Here is a 15,807-nt window from a genome sequence, read left to right on the forward strand (position 1 = left end):
GGCGCGGCCGCCGGGCCCTAGAGCCGGGCGGGCGGCGCGGCCGTTGCGGGCGGGCCGCTGCGGGGGGAGGGGATGTTGGCGCCGTCTCCGCCCGAGGCGGCCGGGTGACCCGGCTGTCCCCAACAGCGGCGAGGACAGGAGCTGGGCGGGACGAGTGGCGGCGATGGTGGCATGGCTGGCGTCTCCACAAGGCTCAGGTGATGAAGCGAAAAGGGGAAACGGGTTCTTGTAGAAAATAAAAATGGTTTTAAGAGAGCGGCTTGCTTCATGGGGACAGCTCTGTGCCTCACGTGGTGGTTCTGACTGGATTAGTCCATCTAAATCACTGGTTGAGGCTCTTCCCCAGTACCCCTATAGGAGTGAAGCTGTCTGTTAGCCCTTCCCTGGTCTTAGTTTGCTCTTACTAGGTTGAAACGCTCAGTTCATTGACTATAGGTTTAGGCCTCCCCCAATGTACATCACCGAGGATAGAGAACTATACATCTCTGTAATTTCCCTCTTTTTGCTTGTGAATACCACCACTGCTGTTTAACTAGCCGCCATGCTTCCCACCCTCTCACAGGTACCAAATAATGGTGGCCCAGCTCCAATTCTCACAGCCTTAACTTTCTAAATTTGCTTTAGCCTACAGTTCACAATTTGCCTAAACAGTTTTAAAATACTCCCTAGGTTGCTCAAGTCAAATTCCCTTTTGGTAGAAATGGCCAACTGGTGCATTGAAATCAATGCAATTTCAACTTTTTATTATTAATACAGAATGTATTGTCTTGACATAGTAAGTCTTTTAAAAATGTAAGAGGCACTTAACTAGATATAGTCTTTCTCTTTGTTTCATGTCTCTTGTTCTGAGAGATTCCAAGGTTTGTTACATTATTATGGCTGTAGATGGTACAATTTCTGTTTTGTTTTGTTTTTTTCCTGGGTCCATAAAAACCTTTGTCCATCCTTTTCCACATCACTTACTTGCTAGGTGTGAGAGGGAAGCACTCAGTTTGATTTTCTGTATTGCCAGTGTAACTTCTGCAGGTGGAGCTTTTCTATATGGRAATTAAACTGGTGACTAAAGGATGCATACAAGAGAGGACAGGTTTGTGAAAGTCCTCTTCACACTTACGACTGTAACTCTGTTCAGTAGAGAGACATATTCTGCAAAGTTTAGGAGGTGATGTTTGCATCTCTCTGCATATAGTGGGAAATGGAAGCGATTTGGTTAAGAACATTTATCTGTGTTTGTTCTCACGTTTCAGCAGTTTTTAAAAATATTAATTGCCACACTTTCCATGGATATGTTACTTTTCACTATTTGTATTTTGAAATACCAATAAAGTCAAGCACTGTCTCACCATGCTGGATGTATTACAGAAAAGATTAAACATCTAGCTACAATAATCCCAAAGACAATATGTGAAAACATCAGTGAATTTCACTCCTTCCTGAAGTATTGAATTCTGTGATGTCTGGAAAGCTCAGCAAACTAAAGGAATTGAGCTGGATTCATAGAGCTGGATTGCCCCCCCCCCACCCCGGTGGTAAAAACAGCAGAAAGAACTGCACAAGAAGGGAGTTTTGTTACAGTTGGTGCATGTGTACACCAACTAAGAGTGTACATGTATGTCTTCCCTAGGAACCAGAACCTAGAAGCTGCAAAGCAGTAAGGAACAACTTTTAGACTGATTTTCATGTGTAGTTTCTAGTCCTGTTTCCAAGCAGAGTTACACAGGTGAGTTTGAAATACCACTGAAGTTCAAACTCACCTGTGATGCTTTGCTCCAAAATGAATTGGTCCCAGCTGTGAAGCTACATTTTTTCAAACATCTTTTAATGGTACCACATTGTATAGGCATGTCTAGTTTTCAGCACAAGTCAAATTACTTTGTTTAAACCTCAGCTGAAGGTAATTCAGACTAATCTCTTTCAATTTGCCATGGAGAGCACCACAAAAGCTCACAAATACTTAACCATCCTCCCCCCACCCCTTTCTTTTGCCTCTTCTCGGCTTTTAGCTATTGGCTAAAATCCATGGTATGTACAGTGAATGACTGCATATAGAGAATTAATGCAGGCTACCATCTAAAACATAGATATGAATTTAATATATTAACAAATATGCTGTGACTGAATTTAGGTTGGAGAATTCGGTCTTGGGAGAGACATTTTCTTGGTTTCAAGTCGTTTTGCTGGGTGGTAGGGTATGTCATGGGCAGGACTTGTTTTGAACTCTGTAGGTGGATGTGGGACAGGGAAGAAAGGATTTTTATACAGTATCTACAGTAAGTAAAACTAAGAAGTACCTACAACCTTGTCTCACCAGGAAGCTTCTCTCTCCTCCTTCTCCCCAGATGGAATCCCCACTGCAGAGCTTTTTATAGTCTGTACAGCCACAAGCAGTGTTTTTATAGGGTATATAAACATAAAATTCACTTCTGGCCTGTAAAAACTAAACTACTTCTATATTAAGAGGCTATTTACTGAGAGGTTGCAATTAGACCTGCCATTTTAGATGCATAATTGCCTAGCAAATTCCTGGTGACACCTCAATCATATCTTTCCTGCAATCTGTGCTCTTCTTTTTTGGTTCACTTCAGATTCTACTTTTATTTTCTATAAGCTCTATAAACCCCCATTGGGAATGGTTCACAATACTTCTATTCATATATATGCTTTGCCTTTTCCTTGCCTTCTCATTCCCCTAAGGAGTCATCTCAAGTCTAATAGAGATGTCTTAAAAGCCTTTCAGACATGAGCAATAGAAGCCCAAACGCAACCCCAGATACAGCTGAATTACATTTGCTGTTACATGTGAGAAAGTTAGTGCATATGGTAGGCAGTTTTGTATATTACTGAACTATGCAATTCCATTGTCTTCTTCCCACATTATCTTTTCAAACAGGGTTGATAAATTAGCAATTCAATTAACAGCAAGCAATGTTACATATATAAATGTTATTTTGTTTGTGAACCTAGATCTCCTGACACCATACAAAGGTGATTATCATTTATTCTTGGGTGTACTAAGGGTCTCAGAATGAATATTCATTTCCTATTTGTGATGAAAGGAGCTTCCAGTTTTCATGTCCATCTAGTTAATCAGTTCTCCTTCCTATCTTTGCTTTGTTTTTTTCTGCTTTGTTATGATATCCATAACCAGTTCTTGGTTTAAATCTCCTCCTGTATCCGAAAGACCTCCTACCTGTTTGTAACAATTGACCCCCTAAGGAAAAAAATCTAAATGAAAAACAAAAAAACCCTACCATCAGACATAATGTCTCTTCATATTCTGTTAGCTGAACTGTTATCTTGTTATCTTGTAGCACCAAGGATGTCAAATATGAGTGTTTAAACAACAAAATGATTACTTGTAATGATTTATTTTCAACCAAGAATGTCAAAATGCTTTTAATATATATTCCTACAATAAACCTAACAGCATCCCTGTGAGATGTTATGCCTTACTTCATAGATCTATAAAATGGGAAATCAGAAGTTTAATGGACTTGCCCATGCAACACAGAAGTCAGACTAGAACTAACAACTTGCTCTTCAATCCTATTCTTTTCATCCACTCAACTGTTTTCTCTGTGAATCCCACACAGAATATAGTACTGCTTTTAAAATGGCTGAGGTGCACAGAGAGCTCTGCAGAACTAAAACATATAAACAAATATGTAAGCATAGATGGCATAAGAAAAGAAACTTTAGACCTTAGTCAGGCCTAATTTCCTTATGTTGCATGTTCTTGTCACATTGACACTTGCTGATTAGTGGAAATGTGAGTCTGAGGCTCATTAAATATTGAATTATCTTAGTACATTTCAGTGCATCATAATTAGAGAAATGTCTGAATCCAGTAACTTTGATGAACCAGTATAAATGTGTATTCAAGAGACCTCAGAATTATTCACGTTTCAATAGACTAGATGAAAAGGCTGTAGTGCCCATGTGTTTATAAAATGGCAGTGACACAGGTCTTCAGTTACTTGTTAAAGGACTTTGCACATTGCGCATAGGATTCTTTTGTCCTTAAAATTATCTAAAAGAGTGTTATCTCTGAACATCCATTTAAAAATCCTGAAGGTAGTCAAACCATATGAATGAAGGCCTTATTAGACCAGCATCAAATCTGAAACACAGAAACGTAGAGCTGGGAAGGTTCTCACAGTACGTTCTATTTCAATTGGCTGTACTAAGGCAGACTCAGATATACCTCAGTCATTCCTAGCAAGGGTTTGTCTGTCCTGGTCTTAAAGCCTCTTCGAGTGTGAGATTTTTTAGCAGCCAGAAGTTTGCTCCAAGGAATGATTCTCTTAATATTCAGTTATAATCTTTCTTTCAGATTAGCATCTTCCTGTAGAATTTCTGTTACTTGCTTTTTATCCAACAGAATCGCATTTGCCCCGTTTTGCTGTCCTTGATATGAGATAAGGTATGAAGAGTAGGCTACTACCTCCAGAGCAATATTAATGAAGTTGTAAATTGCTCTCAGAAGATGTAAAAACTTTATGTAAATCTAATTTTTGTGATATGGTGAGCATCTTTGAAAGAGCTAGGATATCCTCCTAACAGGCTCAAACTTAAGTCACCTGGGATCTTTTTGCACTCCAGTAAAAATCAGTTCCCAGTTGTCATTATTTGTTCAATGTAATGGGGTCATGATTCTTATCCATGTTCTGTTGAATGGGTGTTCAAATTAGAACAGAGACTGCCACATTAAATAGATTATGTGTGTGTATCTATGACAGATGTAAATGCCTGACTCCCAGTGCCTTTACTGGTGGATTATATAATACTATAACGTTATATAAAGGTTCCCTCTCTTATCAAGTCCTCCAGGTGTGATTCATCATTGCTTTAAAAGGGGAAGTTTTGAAATCTAAGCTTAAAGGACATGGTGCTGAAATGCTAAAAAGGAGGAGGCATTAGAAGAGCTATAAATCATACTTCTTACTCAGTGAATACAGATTGCAAAATATTTGTGAAGTTTCTTTTGCCAACTGTTTAGACTGCTGTATTAATGCACATGACTCTTTCAGGCTTTGCATATGACAGATCAACAAAGTGTATCAGAGGAATCTTGCCTACCTAATACCACTGTAACCGAATGAAAATAGAAATAAATTATTATTCTTATAAAAAGAGCATTTGTCTGTTATCAGGTTGTATATTCTGTACCACCTGAGAAATTTAATTTCTACCAGCAAATTACTGTATTTCACTTATGCATTCAACTTCTATAATTGAACAAAATGTTAAAGACATTTTGCATATGGAAGTCAACAGGATTGCTCAGTATGTTTTACATGAATTAACTATGTATTATATGTCTAAGATTAGGATCTCAGCATAATTTTATCTGTAAAAATCAACTAAATGATAGTTTCAAAGGAAAAAGGCATGATCTACAGATGAAGGAACACTGCTTTTCCCAGCCTTTTTTTCTTCTAGCCAATCTAGAATGAACTTGTTGTATTTTTAAAAACAAGTTTATTACTGCTTTGCTATTCAACCCTATCATCATTTTTGTATAATTATTAATAATTTTTAATTCCACCTGTTGCTGTTTCAATATAAGACATCACAATTCTCTATATTCAGTAGAAACAGCAATGTTACTAATTGCCTGGGTAAAACTCCGGTTAAACAATCCATGATCCAGGCTAGTGCTAAAATAGTTCTGAAGTGATCTGGATGTTCACCTTTGAAGCCTTATGGTCTTCTGAGTTCTGTAATGCCAGTAAAATCAAAAACAGTTGCAGATACCATCTGAAGGTGAGATATGAACAGTTATTTCATACGTTGTCTTACTTAAAAATATGATTCACACAGTCTTAAAATATAGGGAAAAATCTAAGATCTTGCAAACAAAACTGAAGAATTAGATGTTATTTCATGGGATAAATAAAGAATAAAAAAAGCTGCAAATAAGTCTTTCAAAGATCAGTGTCAACAATTGGTTGTTACAGTGAATTAACAATATACATTAAAATGAAAAATTAAATGTGACTTCTGATACAGCTACTTAAGCAAAGAGGACCATAGCTCACTGATGACCTGATAAGGAATGGAAACTGGAGATGAGAACAACAATGAAACAGTATGCATTTTGAAACAAATGAGCTGCTCAATGATTTTTTGAAAAGTGTAATTTTACAATACAGTGGTTAGTGAAAGAAAGCCAACTACGTGAAGTTCTCTCATGTACACCCTTGTTCCCCGATGTGTGTTCCCACCCAGCTGGGATTTGCTGCCCTTATTTGTGCTGATACGACCATCTGTGAGGTTCTGCTAAAGAACGGATGCAGAGAATGATCTTGGTGGATCATTCCTCACCTCCAAAAAGGGGATAGGGCAGGAACGTAAAGTAGGACAGCATAACCTTTAGCTAGCTTTGAGGATAAAGCCATTCTATGACATAGCTGTATGCCAAGAGCATTAACCTTTTCAGACTGTTATAAACAGGCAACAGAACAATTCCAGAGAATGAAATAAGTAATCATTTCTCCCAATGGCTTTCTCTGAGTCCCACAGTTGACTACACTGGCTTCAGGGGTGTTTTCATTCCTTAGTGTTAGGAAAAATATTACATCTTTTGATGTCACCAAGCTGCAAGAAAAGGAAAGGTAACTTTGTGCACCAGACCAATTAATACAGCTATTAGAAAAAGAACAAGCTTTTAAGCACACAAGTCTCTTTCACATCCAGAAGAGAAGCAATATAGTTAGTACCTTTTGGAAACAATTTTGCTCTAAACTTAATTATGTTAATCAAACTGGAGATCATAGTGGAATATTAGCAAGAGAAAATGCAGTAAGTTTGTTTAGCTCTGTGATGCAGAGTAAAATGGCTGATTATTGCCTGTGGGTCCTAGCAGTGTAACCAGGAACTGAGTATAGGACAAACATAATGTGCCTTTATTGAATCTGTGATTTTTAATATCTAGTAGAATTAGGAATTTTACATTGCAGGTTTACTTTCTGGAGGAATTTTGTAACTCCCTTGAAGTTTTTGAAAGGCATAAGTAATACAATAGAGAGTGATGATGCTTTACAGAAAAACCTTGAAGACTGGAGAGGTGGGTTGCAATGTAAGAGTAAAAATGTAGAGTCATGTGTTTAGGGGTTATTTTCTGCTATAAATTCTGGACTTGCCACTTACAAACAACAGAAGGGAAGAAAGAGTGGAATGAACTATTGATCGAAAGTTTTCTCTGAGCTGTCAACATGATACAGCTGTGAGAAAAGTAAATGTAATCTGAAGAATATCAGGTGAAATATTTTTTATTATAGAAAAGGGTTCAGGGATCCTCTTTCTGAATGTGCAGTGGGTGAAAATAACATCCATTCTTATGAAGAAGAATTATGTTTTAATTCTGTACAGAGAGGAAGCAAGCTCTTATTGCTGGTGTATGTTGCTATGTTTAGGGTGAGTGTGGTCACTGTATATGGGTGCATATTCCAGTTTGGAAGCCTGTGTGTGGGCCTTAGCATTGTCCCTACTTGGTAGTGAAAGTCCTGGATTGTGGTGCTATTGCCAGTAACAGACTGTAAAGTGTCTGAGCCTTCTTTCCGTTTGTACTCTGCCAATACAGTGATGGACACGGTCTAGAGGGGTTGCAGAAATGGCTGATGATAATTGTACAGCATCATTTAAAGGCCTGTCATTCAGTCAGCTACTAAGGAAACTTGAGTTATATCTCCTTAGGAAAGTGATTTTACCCTTTGCTGTGGTAATATACACTATATATACCTCAATGGAGACTGATTTCAGCTTAGAGATTTGGTTGTTTTTGTTAGAGAAGTCTAACATCAGAATAGAAGTATTATTTTGGAGCTGAGGGAGCAAACCCAATCCTGACCTTTTACGTTGGTATGACTTCTCTAGTAATCGTGGTGTCAGATTTATTGGAGAACAGTATGCTGCTATTTTTCTCCTAAGTATGAGTGAAAGTTTTAGTTAACTTTAAATTAGCAAGATTATTTTGTCTATTCATAGGTATGATACAAATGAACTTCAGTCAGTGGGGTAAGTTCCTGTAGAGAAAAGAGAAAGGCATTTGGCTTTCATTTCATATGAATCTTGTTTTAATTTTTAAAAGGAAATCAGATACCATTCAGTGACATATTCCTTTAATCTTCACATTCTCCTTCTGTATCAGTGATATTTTAGCTTGCATGTTTGAATACTCTTTGTATCTTTGACAAGAAATCCATAGTTTGACTGCTTGCTGCCAGCAAAAGCACTTACATTAGTAGGAGAATGATGTCTCTCAACTACTGCAGCTGGCATAGTCAAAACTCATGCTGGAGTTTTGCCAAATTGAACTTTTGGCCTTAGTAAAATAATAAAGTGCTGCTTTGGGGCTTAATTGCTGGCAGTAACATTGTTGTATCACATTTCTTCTTTACAGATGACTTAGACTGAGACTGTTGCTACCTCATGGCTTTTCATTTTACTGTTTCCTTTAGGATCACTCATCCTGACAGATCTGAAGGGAGGAAAAGAATCTGATTTATCAATAAATAAAGTAATGATGAGAGGTAAATGGAAATCTGGTGAATTTCTGGGGTCTGGTAGTGTGAATGCGCTAGAAGGTGAAAAATTCACTGCAAAAACAGTGGTAGTGGTCTACCATGCTGCTTTGCAAAGAGCTATAAATAATATGGAATTAAGGCATTTCCATAGAGATTCTCAAGCACAGCCCAACTCTTGTTCTTGAGAAGCCAAAATGTTAAGCTAAATAATTTCAAGTTTGGCTAGGGTGAATCAACCTGGAATAACTTGCAGTCGTACCTCTAGCTGAAGGGTTTAGGAGATCACGAGAAGCTATCAGAAGAAGAAGTATGACTGTAGGCATGAAGTAACTTCTGGCTGTTTCAGAGTCTTCAATATATTTACTGATGCTTGAGTTCAGAAAGAAAGTAATAATTCTGGTTCTTGTAAAAAGGACAGATGAGCAAGCACACAACGCTAGGGTTTAATTCCAAGTCAAGCCTTCCAAGTGAATGCAAAACTCACAAAGTCTGAATCCTACTTTGGTGATGAATTTCCTCAAAGGTCAGAGGTGGGAAATTCTGAATGCAGTATTTGTCTTTGCTTCTGTAGAAATAAGGATGAGGAAACTCTGCTTAAAGTATTCAGTTTTATCCCTTCGTTATTTGTTCTTCTAGTAACCACAATGGGCTAAGTGCCACATGAACATCAAACGGACTTAATCCTAAAATCAGAGAGGTTACAGACCAAAGTTCTTATCTTGAAACTGTGTGCATGCAAATAGTCATTGACTCCAAAGCAGCTTCATGTATTTGCAGAACAGGAACCAAATACAACTGGCAACACAGAAGTGTCCTCCAGAGGTATTTTTCCTTATCATTAGATGTCTGATTTTTTCCAGTACTGGAAGAGGAAAGTTCTTTAGTCAGTCTTTCCTACATTCCTCTCCTGCCATCCCCACCGCCAAATGACTGGTGTACAGGAAAAATGGAAAATGTTCACTGCTACTCTTCTCCTCGCCCCACCATCTCACCCAGGTGTTCCATGACTCCTCTTTCCCTCAGTGCTCTAAAAGTCACTATATCTAGGCTATATTGGACAAGTTATGGATGAATTTTAAGTGTGAGAAAAAACCTTGCTTGGAACTCCTGCTCTTTTCCAGTAGAGAACTGTTCGGAAAACAGTTCTTGTGGATATAGTTTTAGCATGTGTACCGGTTTGTAGAACAGAAACCATAACACCTGGAAACTAGTAGTTAGCCAGAACTGATAACAAAGCATTAGGCTATTAATCTGCTTAACAAGGACATATGGCAAAGTAGTTTTAAATAGTGCTAGTTTGTAATTCTGTTCTTATATAAGAGGAATTCAATTCAGCATGACATACAGAGATGAAAAAAATATATAAATATGCAAGTTCTTTCAAAGTCTGAAGCCAAATGCAGTAAATGTCCTGTTTCAGTTGCGTAGTCATTTATATACAGGCTTAAGGACAAATGTGAGCTGGGTTATACCATCTGGAATGGTGTATACTTGAATGGTGTGCAAACCTACATGCTTAAACTGATATTTTAGCTGTTCTGCACTGTTGTCTGACTCCTGTCAGAGCAAGAGACTCTGCTGTTATCATATGAAAATACTTCATGTGAGTTTTTTTCTTAGTTTTTAAAAAAGTGACCACTTGTGTTGCATACTGACATTTCTTTTTGTTTTGCTCTTGAATAGTAGGAAAGCAATTGTGCTGTGAACATGCTAGAAATTTTTCCACTCTGCTGCTTGTTTACCGTAGAGTGGGAAAACTCTTGGAGACTTACTAATTCTTTAAAATTGTAGGTTAATATTGCTCAGCCTTAGAACATCCATTGCAAGAATATGCTGTGGATGAAAAAAGAGAATAGAGGCTTAATATTTAGTTTGTAAAGTATGTCTTTTGTGAAAACTTTTGTGGGTTAAAGGTCATAATTTCGTTCTTACTTGACTGAGACTTGATTTTTTTTTAAGATTTTTTCTTTTTAATTGCGAAAAAAAAGGTGGTGCCAGCCTTGCATCAGATGGAAAAGAAACAGACTGATGATAGTTTCACAATAGCAGAAATATTCTCCATTCTTTCGGTCCTTTGTCTAAAACAATGATAGTTCCTTGCTTTTCAAGTGAAACATGCTTTAATCTGGACAATGAAAATCTACACAACTAAATGAAGATACGACTGTAGTCCATGCTGATGTTTAAGTTTAATCTTGTTAGCATGAGTGACAACAGCAAAGTGAGTGATACTAAGGGTGTGTGAGAAATCTATTATTTAGTTGACAGCATATGCTGTTGTGTATTCACTATTATTGTTCACTGCAATAGCTAAATTAAACTAGTACAGGCATTGTAACACATGCACAATCATGCCTTCATTTTACTGTGTAGGCAGACACAGGATGATTACTGATTATTACGGTTCATCCCCAGTCTGAACTAAGCTGTTGAGCTGGTCTGGGATAGCTAGCCAGCTGGCTGGAAGAGATAAACTGACGAGTTTAGCAGACCTTTTAGCAGACCTCCAGAGCTCGCACCAGAGATGAAGTGTTTTTTGTTCTTTTGTTTTTGTTTTTTTGGGGGGCATGGAGAGGTGCAGTACATTGACAGAAGACAACCCCCAACTGCCTTTTCCAAGCTGGCTGTCAGATGACTCTCAGTCTGTAAAATTCATTATTTGTTTTTGCCACAACTTGCTAAATACTGATCCACCAGTTGCTGAATGATGAGGGATTTGTCTGGATATAAGGAAAGTAACATCTTCTGACAGACAAATTTGTGGTCAGGGAAAGACAGGTTGTACTGGTAATCATTTAGTTCAGATTATGCTGTATGATGCAAGCACTGCCATCTTGTGGATAATTAGAGGATGTGGAGAATTTTTATTTATTTTAGAAATGTAAGTTTTATGTTTATATATGTTAATATTTACAGGAAGCATGTTTTAGTATTGTTATAGACAAGGAACAGATGTGAAAAGAACATAATATCCAGCAATGCAAAATGAAATGCATCTTGATTCTTTAGCTATTCATGTGCTCATATCATGTTCTTACACAGCTTTAATTGTTTTGTCCTTTTATGTTGCTTTTCTTAAGTTGAGGAATGTATTCACTACCTATGGCATTTAACAGTTTAAAAAAAAGGGAGGGGGGCTTAAATCTCTCATTTGCTGGAGTACAGTTCTTTGCCTAATAGCAAAAAAAACCCCAAAAACCAAAAAACCAAAAAACCCAACCCCCAAACCAGTGCTTTTAAGATTCTTTTTAGAATAGGTTGCTCAACTGTTGTATTATTATATCTGTATCACTTAGGAATATTGTGTGACCTATTGCTGTCATGCTCTTCTTCAGTCCTGTTGAGAACTAGGCTGGTTCATAATGCCTTATTGGACATTCCTTTACTGAGAGCTAGGAAGTCTTGCAAGAGGAGGTTATGCACTGCTCTAGGAATCTCTACCCCCCAGATTTCTGCAAAGCAGCTATATGGATCTAGCAATTCACATCTTAGGCTGCATGCTCTTCTGTACTGAAAGTAAATGTTTTTGTATTGTCTATGTCTCTGGTCAAAAAACGGATAGGGAAAGGATTTTTGGGGATGTAGACATCAACACAACTTGCTAAACCTGATAAATCTAGTTCTATTTCGTTGTGCAACTTGGAAAAATAATGCTTGGAAGATGGCAGGAGACTTCTTATTGCTTTGTTACTATTACTAGTTGTTTCATTTTGCAAGTATAATGACCCTAGCTGAGAGTAATGAGCTGTAATAGGTGCTCTCCAAACATATAATAACATGCAGTACCCAAAGAGTTTATATCTAAAGCAGGCTAGACAGAAGAAGGGAGGAAGAAGGGGCATCCCATCTCCCTTCTAGAGATGGGAATAAGGTACAGCAATATCTTATGGTAAGACTCCTGGAGCTAGAACTCATAACTCCTGTTTCCTAGTCCCCTCTCATCTTCCCAGTTTTTGCATATTGTGAACTATTTACAATGGCATCAGAACAACAGGAAAATAAAACAAGTGAGCTGGTGCTTATTTAGAAACCATATCTCATACAGTAAGTTAAGTGAACAACTGCATGGAAATGGTGGTTAAGCATCATTATAAAAAATAATGTTAATGATTTGCACTGTTGAGGAAAGGGATATGTCTCCAGATGAAGCTCTCCATAAGATGATTGAAAAGTGTTATACAGTCATTAGACTAAAGATACTCCATGGGTTCAAATTGTGAAGAATGTGTAATGTGTTTGCAATATTATGTGAGTACTGTGTGCATAACTAGATAATAATAACAAATATCTCAAGACTGAATGGTACGGTGTAAAGAATGGGGACCATAAACTTTAGATATCTCAAGTACTAATACTTTACTGTAGGTGGCAAATACCTTGATGTGTTACTGTTGAACATACCAAATTGTTTAGTTACAATCCAAACTGTTTTATTTAGGAAAATAGAACAAAAAACTTGGGGTGAATTAAAGGACAGTCCTGAAGAGCAGGAAAGAATAAGGTAGAAATGGGGAGTAGACTACATCCTAACCCCAGAAGTTGGAGTATCTGGGATGAAATAAGCCTGTGAGTAAAACAGGTGAATGTAAATCTTTCATTGAATTAAAACCAGTTTTGTTTTGGTTGACAGCTCTGCTTTTTCTGATTGAACATGACCCTCTCTTGAAAAGAATAGCATGGATCACTGTATTCAGTTTTGGTCACAGTTCTTGATGGGAAAACTTTAGTCCAGTCAGCCCAGTACTGAACAACATTAGTTGGTGTTCTAGGTGCATCCTATGTCCAGAAAGAAACTAGTTCAGAAAAAGGGACCTTCATTTGTCTGTGAGTATCCAGAAAGAGAGAGAGATTTCATAACAGTTACTACTTGTTTTCATAATATTTTTTTCCTGTTAATTTCTCCATGCAGATAACCTCTGAGAATGAAAGAATTGAAAGCTATTCCTTGGAAGGGTGAAGGAACAGTTCTGAAGTCCAGTTAAAAAAAAGACTTTCTCTGACAACTAAAGCTAGCAAACATGCAGGCTCACCCCTATAGGCTGTTGCTCCTTGGGCTATTTTAATCTGATGTAAAGCAGAGAGGAAAATAAATATTCCAAAAAAAAAGTTTGTCCTGAATGAGGCCCTAGAGACAGTGGTACAAGGTAGCTGCTTCTGCAAAGAAGCCATAGGTATGTTGCCTGAGAAAGATATCTTGTGTACCTTGTTCCTCTTCTCAAAGGAAACACAACTTGCGTATGTTTTGTAAAAACATATGAAGGCTCTGACAGACAGGTTCTGTCAGTTTTAGCTTTGGTGTTTTAAACTACCGCTCTCCATCTGTCTTCTCTGTCTCTGTGCAGAAGGTTACCTCCCCTGTCAGCTCTTCAGCTGCCTCTGTTCCCGGCCCAAGGTATTAGCTGAGGTACTGTCTTCACTGGTGGATTAATCAGTTAACAGGAAACACTGAGCTGTGACATAGGTATGAGCAGCTTTACAGGTTTGCTCCTCTTGGCTGTTACAGGGGCAATAGCTTCTGGTAGATGGGAAGATTGTAGGTGATGGTAACTATTTAAACAGGTGCAGCCAAGTTCAAGAGATCATACACTAAAAGTCATGATAACCTGTAACTGATTTTAGCTGTAAATGGGGAAGTGCTCCACACATCCCAAATTTCTTTTTCATCTCATCAAAAGTGGGTTTTATGGTTTAGCTTTGTAGTTAAATAATTTGTTGAACTTCTAATAGAAAATATGTCTGGAAGAAACAAGCACTACTGAAATAGAAGGTACAGAAACAGAGACCCAAAACAATTACAGAAATGCCTGTCTATTTGGTAATGCTGCTGTGGTTAGCAGCCAGAAATGACAATTTACCTTAACTTTTATAAAAATGCCTTTGGATGGAGGTGGAACAACTAAAATAAAAAATTGCTATAATTGCAAGCATCTGAGAATGTTACAGAGAAAGCAGCAACAAAACAAAAATGCTGATGTTACAAAATGGTCAGCAAAACCCCTGACATTAGAAAAATCATAAGGCATGTTGTCCTTGCTAAAAGGCAAATGAGATAATTATGAAAACACAGCTACATCAACAAAAATCAGAAGACTTGCAAGGTAATTGGTCAGAGCTGATACAAAAAAGGTCATAATTTTGTGGAGCTGGAGTGAAAACCACTTAGTCGTAGCAATATGATATCATAAAGACACTAGTGTCAGCCATCCTGTGTATGGATTTGCAAAGTATTGGTTGAATCAAAAGTAATTTAATTCTTGAATTTTTATAACACAGACAGTTGCCTAACAAGGTATTCAGCTGTCTTAGTCAAGCTACCTAGTGCAAGGTCATCTGTGTCTTTGCTTTAAAATATATCCATTCCATGCTGCTTCTCAACTAATATTTTCTATGCTTTCAAATTGTTTTCCCAGAGGACGGAAAACAAACCACTTAATGACAGAGTGCTGACAGGCATCCAAACAAAACTGCAGCACAGCAGGGATCACCACCTTTCAGTCCTAGTGGGGAAGTCTAGATTTCTTACATGAAATTAATATTTTAAAACTTGTTAAACCAATATTGTTCTTTAGAAATAAGATTCCTCTGTTTACATTTAGTGAAGTCAGAGTGTTTTCTTCTAATTGAGAACAGCCAAGTGTTTTCTGCTGTGGAGGAAGGTGGTATACTAGTATTTATTTTTTAAAAAAATAATGATGTTCAGTTGCCATTTCACAGATATTATGATGCTTAAGTATTAAGGTGCAGATTCTGCCATTTAAAATGCTGTGTTCTATTAGATTCCTGATTAACCATTGACTTTGGGGGGAGCCTAGTAATAAGCTGTATCTGGGACTTAAAGTCTGTATAGTAATTTGTATGTTCAGTCTGGAAAACTGAAATACAGATACGAAACAACTTGGAATCATAGAATAATATCAAATTGGAAGAAATCTCTGGAGGTCATCTGGTCCAATCTCCGGCTCAGAGCAAGGCCAGCTTTGAAGCTAGATACAACTTGGGCAAGATCATGCAGTAGAGAATTGTACAACCAAAATTAGAGCTCTGGCATCCTCTGATATTAAGCTCCTAAGCAAAGCACCAAAGTCTGTGTTTCACATACTGCATTTGCAAAGGAGAGATAATACTTCCATAAATACCAGTAAAGTATTTTCACAGAATCACAGAATGGCTGAGGTTGGAAGGGACCTCTGGAGATCATCTAGTCCAACCCCCCTGCTCAAGCAGGGTCACCTAGAGCACATTGCACAGGATTGCATCCAGGCGCGTTTTGAATATCTCC

This window comes from Apteryx rowi, unplaced genomic scaffold (assembly GCF_003343035.1).
Source record: "Apteryx rowi isolate R43461 unplaced genomic scaffold, aptRow1 scaffold_72, whole genome shotgun sequence".
NCBI classification, from domain to species: domain Eukaryota; kingdom Metazoa; phylum Chordata; class Aves; order Apterygiformes; family Apterygidae; genus Apteryx; species Apteryx rowi.